This window comes from Anguilla anguilla, chromosome 7, assembly GCF_013347855.1.
Source record: "Anguilla anguilla isolate fAngAng1 chromosome 7, fAngAng1.pri, whole genome shotgun sequence".
Lineage (NCBI taxonomy): Eukaryota > Metazoa > Chordata > Actinopteri > Anguilliformes > Anguillidae > Anguilla > Anguilla anguilla.
The window spans coordinates 41,815,770-41,828,133 of record NC_049207.1 but is presented as its reverse complement, the minus strand read 5'-3'; the positions used below and the strand labels follow the sequence as shown (position 1 = coordinate 41,828,133).

The 12,364-nt window shown below is 39.6% G+C and overlaps 1 protein-coding gene across 1 annotated transcript in view; it reads left to right on the top strand.

Moving 5' to 3' along the window:
- Positions 1-12,364, top strand: part of LOC118231414 (neuronal acetylcholine receptor subunit alpha-7-like) — a 55,297-nt gene that overhangs the window by 24,090 nt on the left and 18,843 nt on the right. The window lies entirely within an intron of this gene.

Below are 12,364 nucleotides of genomic sequence, written 5' to 3'. Positions count from 1 at the left end.
GATAAATTAATGCAATAATGTCCCACTGTATTGTTAATGACCAAGATTATGGAATTTCTGAATAACTGATTATTAAATAAATGGGGAGCTTTGTGACTACGTTGAAGACTGTAGTCATTATCCACTCATGATTCTGTAAATTAGCTATTGCCAAGCCACTGTTCACATTAATTGACTGCTCTCACATATTCAGTCAACTGATTTCTTGGCTCCCATACTGTATGTATGTGATGGCAGTGTTGTGTCTGGAGGAAAGTGAAGCAGGGGGATTTCAAATTACAGTGCAGAAATGAAGAAAGCTAAACCATAGTACTTTGTCTGACTCCCACTGAAAGAGCAACGTTTCATTAATAATAATAATAATAATAATAATAATAATAATAATAATAATAAAGTTATAATATTTTATATATCTGTAACAGTTTTTTCTTTGTTTTTACTGAAGGCATGGCTGTTGTCCTCATCTAGCTTGTAAGTTGTAGGAAGAACATTTATTTATTAACCTTTATTTAACCAGGAAAACCTAATTGAGATAAAATATATCTTTTTCAAGAGTGCCTGGCCAATAAAGGCAGCAGCACAAATAGTATGGTTGCAGACAGAAAATATAAGAAAATAATTGACAATAAAAATTACAGAACATGAGGTAAATAAAAAAAATAAATAAACCACTCACTCTAGATTTAAGAGCTCCTAGTCAGATAGGCTGCTGGAGATGTAAAATCTTCTGCAATTAATTCCAAATGAACGAAACAACATACATAAAACCATTTTTCCCAATTCTGTGCATGCAACAATATATGTATAAATTTACCTATTAGTTACTCGATTGCGAAATTAAATTCAGTGTAACAGATAATCGGCAATAAGAGCAACAATATAAATCCAGCAAATTAGCTAATTATTTGCATTTGATATAAACTGTACATACCCACCTTTGTCCATCATATTAGTGATTTGTAGGAGCTTATCAAAAATTGACTTGACTTGAAATTGAATATGAATTAAATACGTAATTCCTCTTCCAGAAATTTTTTTGACATACAGGTCAAGTGCACATGTCCTATAGGATTTGATATCAAATAAATAAATAAATAAATAAATAAATAAATGTTCAGTTTAAAGTCATTCCTTGATATTTGTAGGAAGAGACACTTCATTGTGTATTTGGTTAATGCACAGTTTTCTTATTTAGTCAGTAACTGGGCTGTTAAACCGCAAAATGAATGAAATGCAATCAAAATGTAAATTAGCATCAGCTGGCCTAATTCTGTGTACTGTTTGTCTCATATTTATTTCCTTCTATCTGGTTCTTTCATTTCTCCCTTCCTTTCTGTGTCTGCCCATCTAGTCTGTGTTCCTCGCACTCTGTTATAGTCAGATTTATGTGACATTATCTGCTGGCAGCCATTACTTTTGCGCTTCAAATCAACGCTAATATAGCACCTTTCCAGTTCTGGTTTCTTCTCCTAACCCTATTGACTCCTCCCCTGCTGTGCACTGGTATGATGTCAAACAAGCCCTGAAACACAACACATTTCCCAAATTACAGAAACCCTTTATTCTTGCTTTTTTGAAATGACAGACTTTTTTTTTCCCCCCACAGCGCGCAGGACTGCCTGCCGCTGTGGGCTATGCGTGGCAAATTGCGGTCACTCACTAACTTCGTGAGTGTTTGTGTGTGTGTGAAAAAGAATATTTTTTTTACATTTTTTTGTCCGTTACAAAAAGGCATACACAAGAGCAAGCGGTCATGCATGCATTTACTCTCTGAGCATCTGCGGATGGCTGCAAGACCGGACTGTAATGGACTGCGACGTGGCAGTGTCTGGAGGTGTGCAAGTAAATCGGCCGTTTGCGACGCCCTACGTATGCCACTGTGCACGGTGGCCCGATGGCCGCCTCGGAACTCAACGCGTTTTACTGGCTTCGCGGGCCGTTGGTTCTGCGCTGTCGCGCGGCGTCAGCACAGAGCAGCTTAGCTTATGTCACCTCTTCCCTTCCTCTCTATACTTGAGATTGTGCTTTCCCATGATGCACTGGGAGAAATGCCTTACCTTTCCCCCACCCGATTATCGGAACAGGCGGGGGCCACGGGACTGTGTGTTCCCGATGTTTGTGTCTTCCGCTGCATACAGCGGTAACACGCCACTCTTCCCTTCACCTCTGTGAGAAAGCCAGAAGTTCCTGAACTCCCCAACTTTCTTGACTGAGCCAGTGGCAAAAAATGTTGATTCACAAGTTAGAAGGAAAGGCTATTAATGAGCTTTTGGTTTGTCTGGTTTGCAGTTCAGTGGAATGGAAGGCAGTGTTCCTATCCAATATATAAGCAGTATTTTTTTGTTTCCATGTGATATAAAAAACTACAATATCAGAAAGCTACAGTACAGGGTTGCCAGGTTTCAAGTTTCGGGGCATGACGTTCCACAGTCTCGTTTCAAATCTCTCATCTTATTTTCATTTTGTAACTGTGCCAGGATATGACTGGCAGCCCCAAATGATGGTGCATAACTGGACAAAGCAGCACCCTTGGTGGGATGGACATAGTTGCTGTGGTTTTCCTCTTCTCACCCAGGCTGCCTGAAACAGCTTTGCAATGACTGCACAGCACAGCTGAAGAACTGATGACTAACCTGTCATCCAGGCACAGGCAGTAGGAATAGCGCTGTTCTTTTAAAAGAGATCTAGTCTTATAGGCATCTTCCCAGATTTCATCTTTTATGCATTATTTTCTGTAGGCTCCATGGACTCAGCAGGCTGTAGAATTACAAGGTGGTTGTTTATTGCTGATTCCAGCTTAAACCTTGCAGTGTTTTGCATACCTTTGTTCTTTACTGAATGTGCAGGATGTTTGAAGTGGAATATATGTGGGAGAATTTCACTGCACATAATTCATACTTTGATAATTCTTTTATTAGTCTAGTACTTTTTTTTTGCTTTCACATTAACATAAAATTATAGTTTGCTACTGAATAAATTGAAATGTATGCACTTCCAGGGAATTTAGCTGCACTGTAGAACCACACATAACGGGCGACACAGCACTACAGGAGAGCCAGTCCTAATTGGAAGAGTGATGCTTCTGTCAATCACTACAACTGGCAGCCTGTGGGCTACAATCATTGGGTGGAACTAGTGTTACAGTTACATAAGAAATCCACCCTTTTTCTTTGGCAAGATAACGCCAATTATGTCCTGCTGTTGCAGGCTCCTGGTCCTTTTGGTGTAACCCAGGCTGTGATATTGGGATGGGGGGTATGCCACCCAGCCAAGTTATTTAGTTGCCATGAAATATGAATCGGGGTGATAAATTGCTTTCAATGCAAATGTATTCTTTGGAGATCTGATGCAAGACTACAATAAGCTGGTAGGAGAGCAAGCAGATAAATCAATATGGACAATCATGATGATTTATCTTGGCTTTCAACCCATGATTTTTCGAAAAGCAGACCAGTTTGATGAACTACTGCCAGGCAAAAGCAGGTCTTAACTTTCACAATCAGGTGTAAAATTGATGGCTGCTGATAGGTAAGTAAACCCTTCAGTGCCATAGCTCTTGAGACTTGGGTTTGGGTCAGCAGAGATGGTCGACCTCAATCAATAGAAAGTATGGCTTGTGAGAATGATACTGCAAATCATGATGTCCCTTTCTTATGTTTATGAAATGGCAAAACATTGTGTTAGGATGGCTATCTGATACTGTACTTGCGTTTGGGGTGTTGCTCATATGGCAACCAGCAACAGGTATTTGCACGTCTCTTTGTCTCAAAGAAACCCAGAATGAATCCTAGAAACATCAATGCAAGAAAACGTAGAAGAAGAGGTGGCATTCACCAGAGGATTACACAGTAACTATGAGCTAACTGCGTACATACCACTACCAGCTATGATATTGGCGAATGTACAGCAGTTAAGGAATAAAATAGATGAGTTGAAAGCAAATGCCATCCACCTATGTGAATTTAGAGATGCCAGCATCATGGCATTGACTGAAACGTGACAGACATGGATTTGGATTCCTCCCTGGATATTAATGGATTTTTGACTCCAATTCAACCTGATTGGGACTGTCAGGTAATTGGAAAATCAAAGAGGGGAGGTGTTTGCCAGCAAATAAATCACAAATGGTCCAGTAACATTGCTGTAAGAGAGCAAATTTGTTTAGCAGACAGAAAGCTGTTGCCTGTGTCTCTAAGGCCCTTTTACCTCCCGGGGGAATTTCCACAAATATTTGTTTCATTGGTTGATGTTCATCCTAGAGCAAATGCCAAATTAGGTGCTGATATCTTTAGGATGATACAAAAGCTGCAGCCTATCTCACCTGACTCCCCCAACATCATAATGGGTAATTGTAACAGCTGTATTTTAAATGACCTGCTCCCAAATTTTTATCAGTATGTGTCATGTCCCATTGCCATGGCAAAATGTTAGACTTATGCTATGGGTCTACACATCGGTTGTGGGACCTCATTCTAGTTAATCTTATCATAATGTGGTCCATCTCCTAATGACGTATAAGAATGTATGGCAGTGGGAGAATGTATTGAAAAACAGGTCAAGGTCTGGACTGAGGACAGTTCGCAACCCTAAAAGGTTGTTTTGAGTGCACAGACTGGTCAGCGTTCATTAATTCAACAAAGGATATAAATGAACTTACTGATATAGTGAGCTGCTGTATTGCTTTCTATAAATACGCTCTGATTCCTCCTAACGAAGTAAAAGTCTTCCCATATAACAAGCTATGGGTCTCCAAAGGATTAAAAGAGCTGATATGTCAAAGGAAAGCTGCTTTTAATAGAGGTGACACAATCAAGAAAAGAGAGATTAAAAAAGAATTAAAGGCCGAAATCAAGAAAGCAAAAAAATAAATACAAGGATAAAACTGAGACAGAGCTTAGGAGTAACATCCTAAAAGCTCCCTAAAATGGTATGAAATTAATGACTGGGTGTCATAATAAGGGGCTAAAGGGAATCAGTATAGAGGGTTTTAACTGTAATAAACAACTGGCTGTCAGTTTAAATGAGTCCTATTAGTGGTTTGAAAAACAAGATTTTACAGCATGAATAAACAAACAAGACAAGCAAATCTAGTCAAGCAGTTACTATTAGTGTTGAGAGTTGTGAAGTTTAGGCAGAAAGGGCCCAGGTTCCGGTGAAATTTGGGGTATAGTGCTTAGGACTTGTGCAGAACAACTTAGCAACATTTTCCATTTTATTTTCATGAAATCTATTGAACAACTAAAGAGTCTATTTTGTCCGTCTGTATCGTGGTGTGGGTCGGGAACCTACGCCTAGCCGCTAAGAACAGGCTCAATTTTAACATTGCCTCAGAAATCATTGGGGTCAGTCAGTCAGCTCTTGGCCAGAGAACAAAAAGATACTGTACAAAGTTTCTTTTCTTTGTACAGAAATTAGCAGGCTCATGTAACATGTGCACATGTGAGCCTTGCATCTAAGCACTTAGCATCACATGACACAAGCCAAGAATGTATCTTGAGTATGTTTTGTTTTTAAAAAAATCTGCAACCAAATTTCCCTTGATGTGACAATAAAGTTTGACTTGACTCGTAACAAACAGTGTTTTATACAACTTAAAAGTTTGTCTGAATAATTGAAATTCGATTGAAGACCGTAGCGATAACCTAAATTTCTACTGTATTTCTATGCCTATCGTCAATGCAAAAATGAACCCAGAGCCATTGTAATAGTTCTGTATATGAAATTATATAATTTACGTCAATTATGTAAAAATGTGCATTTGCATGGCAGACTTCTCCTGCAGAGACAGTGTTACAGTATGTGTTAAACCGTTGTGTTACTACTTGGCTCACTGCAAAATACTTAATATAGCATTGGGAAATATTATGTGCTGTTGCCCTTACATTACATTCATCTGATTGGACACATCTTGTTGGACAGTAGAGGGTACAGACCCCTCTCTTTCCAGGTATAGAGGATGGGTCCCATTGATCCAGATAAGGCAGAGCCCACAGACAGCTGGGAAACGGTGAACGCATCACTTCCTCCTAATCAGTTCATAGGCCGGGGCAGCTGTACCAGCTCCTGCCGTGTCTGATTTGAGAAGGGCTGGAGGGCGAGTAGAACCAACTAAAATGTGGGGCCCAGATGGAATGCCTTGGGGTAGCATTTCCATATGCATGCCACACCCTTATGACCTTTCAAGCATTATGTTTCTTGTTATGTTTCGTCAACTGCATTTCTTCTATTGTGTCCATACAATGCTGGTACGACCGCCAATAGCATGTCACCTCCAAAGATCAGATTGACTACATAGCGGCTGGCTGTCATAACTTTAAATGGATTCCCTCCAGGCTGATATTACACTGGGAGTCTGCTGGGAATGATCTAAAAGCCATCAGCAGAGTAGCCGGATTAGCACTGAAAGCAGCTCCAGGGAAAGATGGTGGCTCGTGGTTCTAGCGACAAGGATACGGGTTACCAGCGGGGGGAGGGGGGGCGGGTGTGAGCGTATCTCTGGCGTCCCCCCCGTGAGCGCTGGCCCCATCTGCGGAGACCGGCGCCCGAGGCGCGCAGAGAAGGCCAGGGTCGGGTCCATGGATCTGGGTCAGCGAGCGCCACCTGGCGCAGCACGCTCCGCCTCTTTTTGATGGGAATATCCGCGAAGCGACACTTCGGGATCGCGGGGTCGCGGGATGCGCATCGGGCGTGGCGTAATGGTCCAGCTGTTCGCAGTCTCTTAATGGGGTTGACGGGTTTGCGTGAGGCCCAGCTGGTCTACATTCCAGCTCGATTTGTGCTGCTACGTAAGCCGTTTTGAGCTTGCTGAAGTCAGTTATGTTTGGTTGCATCATCTGCCTTAAAAAATATAAAAATGACTATTTGGGTTTATTTATTATTTGTCATGGGGACCGGCCATTCAGTTGTATTCAGTGAAGGAAACACAGTATTGAATCCTTCAATGACTGAGAGAAGTCAATTAAGTAACCACAATGGGTTGATGTGAGAGAGTTATTAAATCCTTTTGAAAAGCACTGCTTCAAGTTAGTTAGATGAAGTATATAACTATTAAGAAAGTAAGTGTCTCGTCTACATTTTAATATGCCCTCCAAAAATACCATTATTTCATCTGTTTTGTAAACTTGGTCCCTTCATCTTATTTATTTTAAATCAGAGGTTGTTAATCACATTCAAAAAGCCCTCTAAAAATGTAAATAGTCCTTATAAATTCAGGAGTGAGGGCTTGCAATGTACAATGGGCAGCTCTTTTGGAAAGGTAAACAGCATTGTTCATTTCCAAGGAGGATACACTCACTGTATGGCCTGCAATGAATGACCCCTATTTCTAAGTAAGCAAAATTGACCATGGTGGGGGGTGGGGGCAAAAGCATTGGGAAATGCATAAATATTACAAAAACATGTAATCTGTTGGATGTCAGTTGCTGAAAAAATCTCTCAAGGGAAATCAACCAACCTAAATATCTACTAGCCTTCTCATAAACATTTATTTTTTTTGTCAGAAATCCCTTCAAATTGGTCAAGTTCCATCAATTAATTTATGGTTCATCACTAATCTTTGCAGGGCAGCAGTGTAGCATAATGATTAGTGAACTGGGCTTGCAACGGTGAGGTTTATTCCCTGGAGGACACCGGCATTGTCCTCTTGAGCAAGGTACTTAGCCTGAATAGCTTCAGTAACGATTCACCTGTATAACTGTCACTCTGGAAATGAGCATCTGCTAAATGCAAGAAAAAACAGTTTGAAACAATAAATTCTGAAATTAGAACGTGATTAAAATAGTTGCGGCTTATGTCTAGTTGTTTGCAGAAAAGCCTTCCTTGGGTGCGACTTTTTACATTACGGGCATTTACTAGATGCTCTCGTATAGAGCAACTTACGCAAGCTTTTACATAGCATTTACATTGCATCTGTTTATACAGCAGGATGTACGCTGAAGCAATGCAGGTTAAGGAGCTGGCTCAAGGGTACAACAGGAATCAAGCCTATGACTTTTAAGTTCCAAGCCTAGTTCCATTACACATTATACTACTATGAATCTGAAATTGTTGAGGCTTTGGAAATCATTAAAAAAATGTCTCAGGCTCTTGAATTTCTTTACTATTTGTTAAAAGGCAAAAGTGAGAGATCTACAGATCAATACACTTGAACATGGTACACGGTATTCTTCTTTTTTGAAAGTTTCCAATGTTTAATTAAACAACATATATGCCTCGACAGTGATGAAACATAACTGTGGTATACATTAAAACACTAGGGAAGCTCTTCCATCACCACATAGACCTACAGATGTCAGTAATGGTGTACAGTAAATACATATGTCATGTTTGGCAGGAGGGTTTGATCAGGCTAATTACAAATATAGTATTTGATGAATTGTCCCCAGGAGATAGAGAGACAGAGAGATAGCAGAGGGAATTTTTAAAAAAATGCAGGGAATTTTTAAATGCATTCATATTTTGAAGGTTATGAGGGACTTTATCAGTGAAATTACTCACCTTAAAGAAAACATTTACTTTAATATTTAACAATCCATATAGAGTATATTAACTGCAAACCTGTGTAATAGCCAAACATGATATTAATTGTGACTGAACTATTCATCTTACAGGGTAAGCTCCACATTCCCATAAGCTATTAGATGGAGTTATGTGGGGCGACATAGCTCAGGAGGTAAGACCGATTGTCTGGCAGTCGGAGGGTTGCCGGTTCAAACCCCGCCCTGGGCATGTCGAAGTGTCCTTGAGCAAGACACCTAACCCCTAACCCCTAACTGCTCTGGCGAATGAGAGGCATCAATTGTAAAGCGCTTTGGATAAAAGCGCTATATAAATGCAGTCCATTTACCATTTTTATTCTTGAGGTTTGTAATTAAATTAACCAGAGAACTGTTATTATGGCTTCAACATTGACAAATTATTCACTCTTGGCATACCGGAAGTCACGCTGGAAATGTACAGCACTGGAATATTGGATTCTGAATCAAAGAGCATTGTCAATGACTTAAATGACTCTGACTAATGAGTCTGTAGAAGACTTAATCACTGGTCCCGATACCGCAATACAGCTGTTCAAATTTGAGCAAGAGGTGCATGGAGTACACGACCATACCTGATTTAAAGGAGTACTCTGACTTTTTGGCAATACTACGACTCTTACCCAGTGTCCTATGATAAGATTGATGTCAGTTTCACCCCTCTGCGTCAAGTACAAGCATATTAGACAATATCTACAGGCTGCATGCTAAGTGTGTTAGCTCTCTCAATGGCTGCAGATGGAAAACACTAGCTTAGCTCCGACCTGCTATGTGCGTGGTGGACGGATGCATAGTTATTCATCAATTAAATAAAATCTGAATGTAGCTGCCTCTAAATCAACAGTTTGATGGTTTTATGGGGCTGAAACGGTTTTCAAAATGGGTTTTAATGTTAGTGTGTAGAAGGCCTTAGTCTAACATCATAGGTTGATTGAACTTGTTTTCCATTAGCGTTGTCACAATAACTTACCCACATTAATTTGTAGTGATATAATCCTTTAATGGAAAAAGGGATATAGCTAGGTTGACAGTATCTGACTTCCTCCACCTTCATCATCACAAAATATGACATAGGTGATAATTCCATAAGTTTAGAAGAAAGGGAAAAAAAGTAAGTAAAAAAAGTTAAATGTTTTAGAGTATATTTATTTATTCCAATAATATTATATTTTTAATGTTGTGAATAATAAAATAAGATAACATCTTAGATTTGTCTCGTTTATTGGATGTTTTATAATATCTGGTGCTTACCCTCACTCCTTTTTATGACTATATTATTTTACACTATGTAAGTATTGGTATGCATTTAGCCCACTCAGTCAACAGGTGTATGATAAAATGTAATAAATTGGATATGTCACCATGGGGGACAGAACACACGTCACCCTCACGACAAGATGTCATACAGTATCTCTCTGATTGGCTATCCCTGTCATTGGGTCTCAGGGAGGACCAGACAGTGACTCACCAACCCTTTACCACTGAAGATTTAAAACAGGCATATGCTCAGTGATTAATATGCTATCGCTAATTTCTTAATGAGCTCTCTCTGTGGATCAGTAACAGTGATGATACAATGACCTTCTGTTGGGAAGGTAATATTGACAGTCTCTGTCACGCAGTGCTGAGTTTGTCCAGTCTCCTTGAAAGGTTAGCAAGAGTTTTTAAAATGTATTTCCAAAGTTCATTCCACAAAAGCTTTACCCTCAATTTAAAATAAGTCACACACGAGGGAAAACAGCGCGGACCCTGGATATTTGTATAAAGGCTGTTTATTGCATGTGTGTTTACTGTTTACCACATTCCTTTTTACGAGAGGTCTGGCTTGTTCTAAGTATAATCCAAAGAGAAATGATCTGTCAACATTTGGGGGTTGTAATTCAATTTTGAACACTGACATGGCCATATCCTGTGCTAAGTGCTTTATTCAAGGTTAAGGGGAAATAGAATCGATTTAGGTTTATGGGGTCTATCAGTGTGCCTTCAGAACCATTCTTGAATATTGCACAGCAATCTGCTATTAACCACTGGAAATGTCTCTAATAGCTTTTCTGTTACTTACCTCACACATATGGCTTAATGTGTTGTGATGCTTTTGGTTCTGAAAGTCAGAATGACCAGGATTTACACAAAGGGTTGTACCACCTACACGTAGATACAATCTCATCCTTCAGCCACCGTCATTTCTTCAGTCTTAGCGTCACTTAAGACTGAGCATTATGATGCGAACACAAAGAATGGATTCTGTGAAGCGGCTGAGTATATTATTCTCAAACGCTTTGGCGATAATTACCGATGTACAGAGAGAGAGGATCAACAGGAAGGCACTGGGCAGCTGGCCATAGATGGGACGGAGGAGAGGATGACTCATCCTTTGTGAAGAATAAATACCTTTGACAGAATCTCCTTATTACATCACCGCCTGACAGTAGTAAGGATTGAGGGAACGCACCGACTGTTGGGATTCATCATGTCAACAGAATGAATCATCTCTCGTGGTTATTCTGAGCAGCCCTAAATGCCTTCCTCAGACAAGCAATCATAATACAGGCTGAATCTACGGAGAACAAGCTGCATTCATTCAGTTTCCATCAGACCTCATTTCATGTGCTGTTTATTCTATAGGGGCCAGCACCCCTATCATTTGGCTCTGATGCGATGTGCCGGTGTTGAAATACATAAGCAAAGGAATGTATAAAGTTCTCCCAGACCTTAACAGTCTAATTTCCAAAAAGCTGATGTTTAATTATTCATTCTCTCTACAAAATAAATAAATGAACAAATAAAAGAGGGAGCATTGTGATTGTGACTGGCTGTGAATTTCAGCACTGGACAGCTCCAGATCTGGTTGTGTGTCCTGCAAATGTCCCTCTTCTCCTTGTTTCTGTGGCTGGGGCTGTGATGTGACCCTCCTGCCTGCTCATTGGTTTTACATTTTCTTTAAACATGGATCAGACCTGTGGTGTATCGAGTCCTCTACATGATCAGTTAGTTTCATTCAGAGAATTCATAGGCAACAATTCAGATTAGCAGTACACACAATTCTGGCTGAAATGTCTTTACAGTCATCTGGAAGACTCCGCATTCTTTGATATAGCCATATGAAATGTCTTTTTAAACATATTTATGAATATTTTTGAGGTCAGGACCTGTCAGCCAGGCAGGCCAGTTGAATGTTTTTGGTTTTTTTCCATCACATTTCTACCTCATTTAATATAATTTTATCTTTTTATGTTTAGTCTAATGTTTAATCCTTGTTTAATCAACAGTCAAATTGAATGTATTGGTCTTAGGAATATATCAGTTTCCATGTTTTGTTACTAGAATAACTTGGCATACTTGTGTAAGCTAAGTTGTTGTATTGGATGTACAATCTCTGGTGCCCTAGTGCTAGTTTCTTTATATTTCCCATCTTCTGTACTGTCATCAGCAATTATTAATCAGAATACTTTTTGAAGAGGATGCCAAGCTGAAGCTGAAGTTGAATCAATTGCTAATTGCCTTCAGAACCGATATGTTTGGTGCTTATTCGTTTTGAAGAATTTTATTTATTTTATTTTACCACTTTCAGTGTCTCCATTATTTTGCAGGGAGTTGTGTATTTTCATTTCCATATAGTTGAACCTTCATCAGTATTTGTTCAGAGAAATAGAGAAGACTTTCTGGATTATTATATAGCCTTGTTCCCACTGCTGCTGAATTTACATGAATACATCAGGGTCAATTAAAATCATATTATCCATGTTAGAATGGAAATGGAAACAACATTAACAGTTTAATACCACTGACGTTAACAGTAAGAGGTGAACAATATGCACCTGGGGACACGT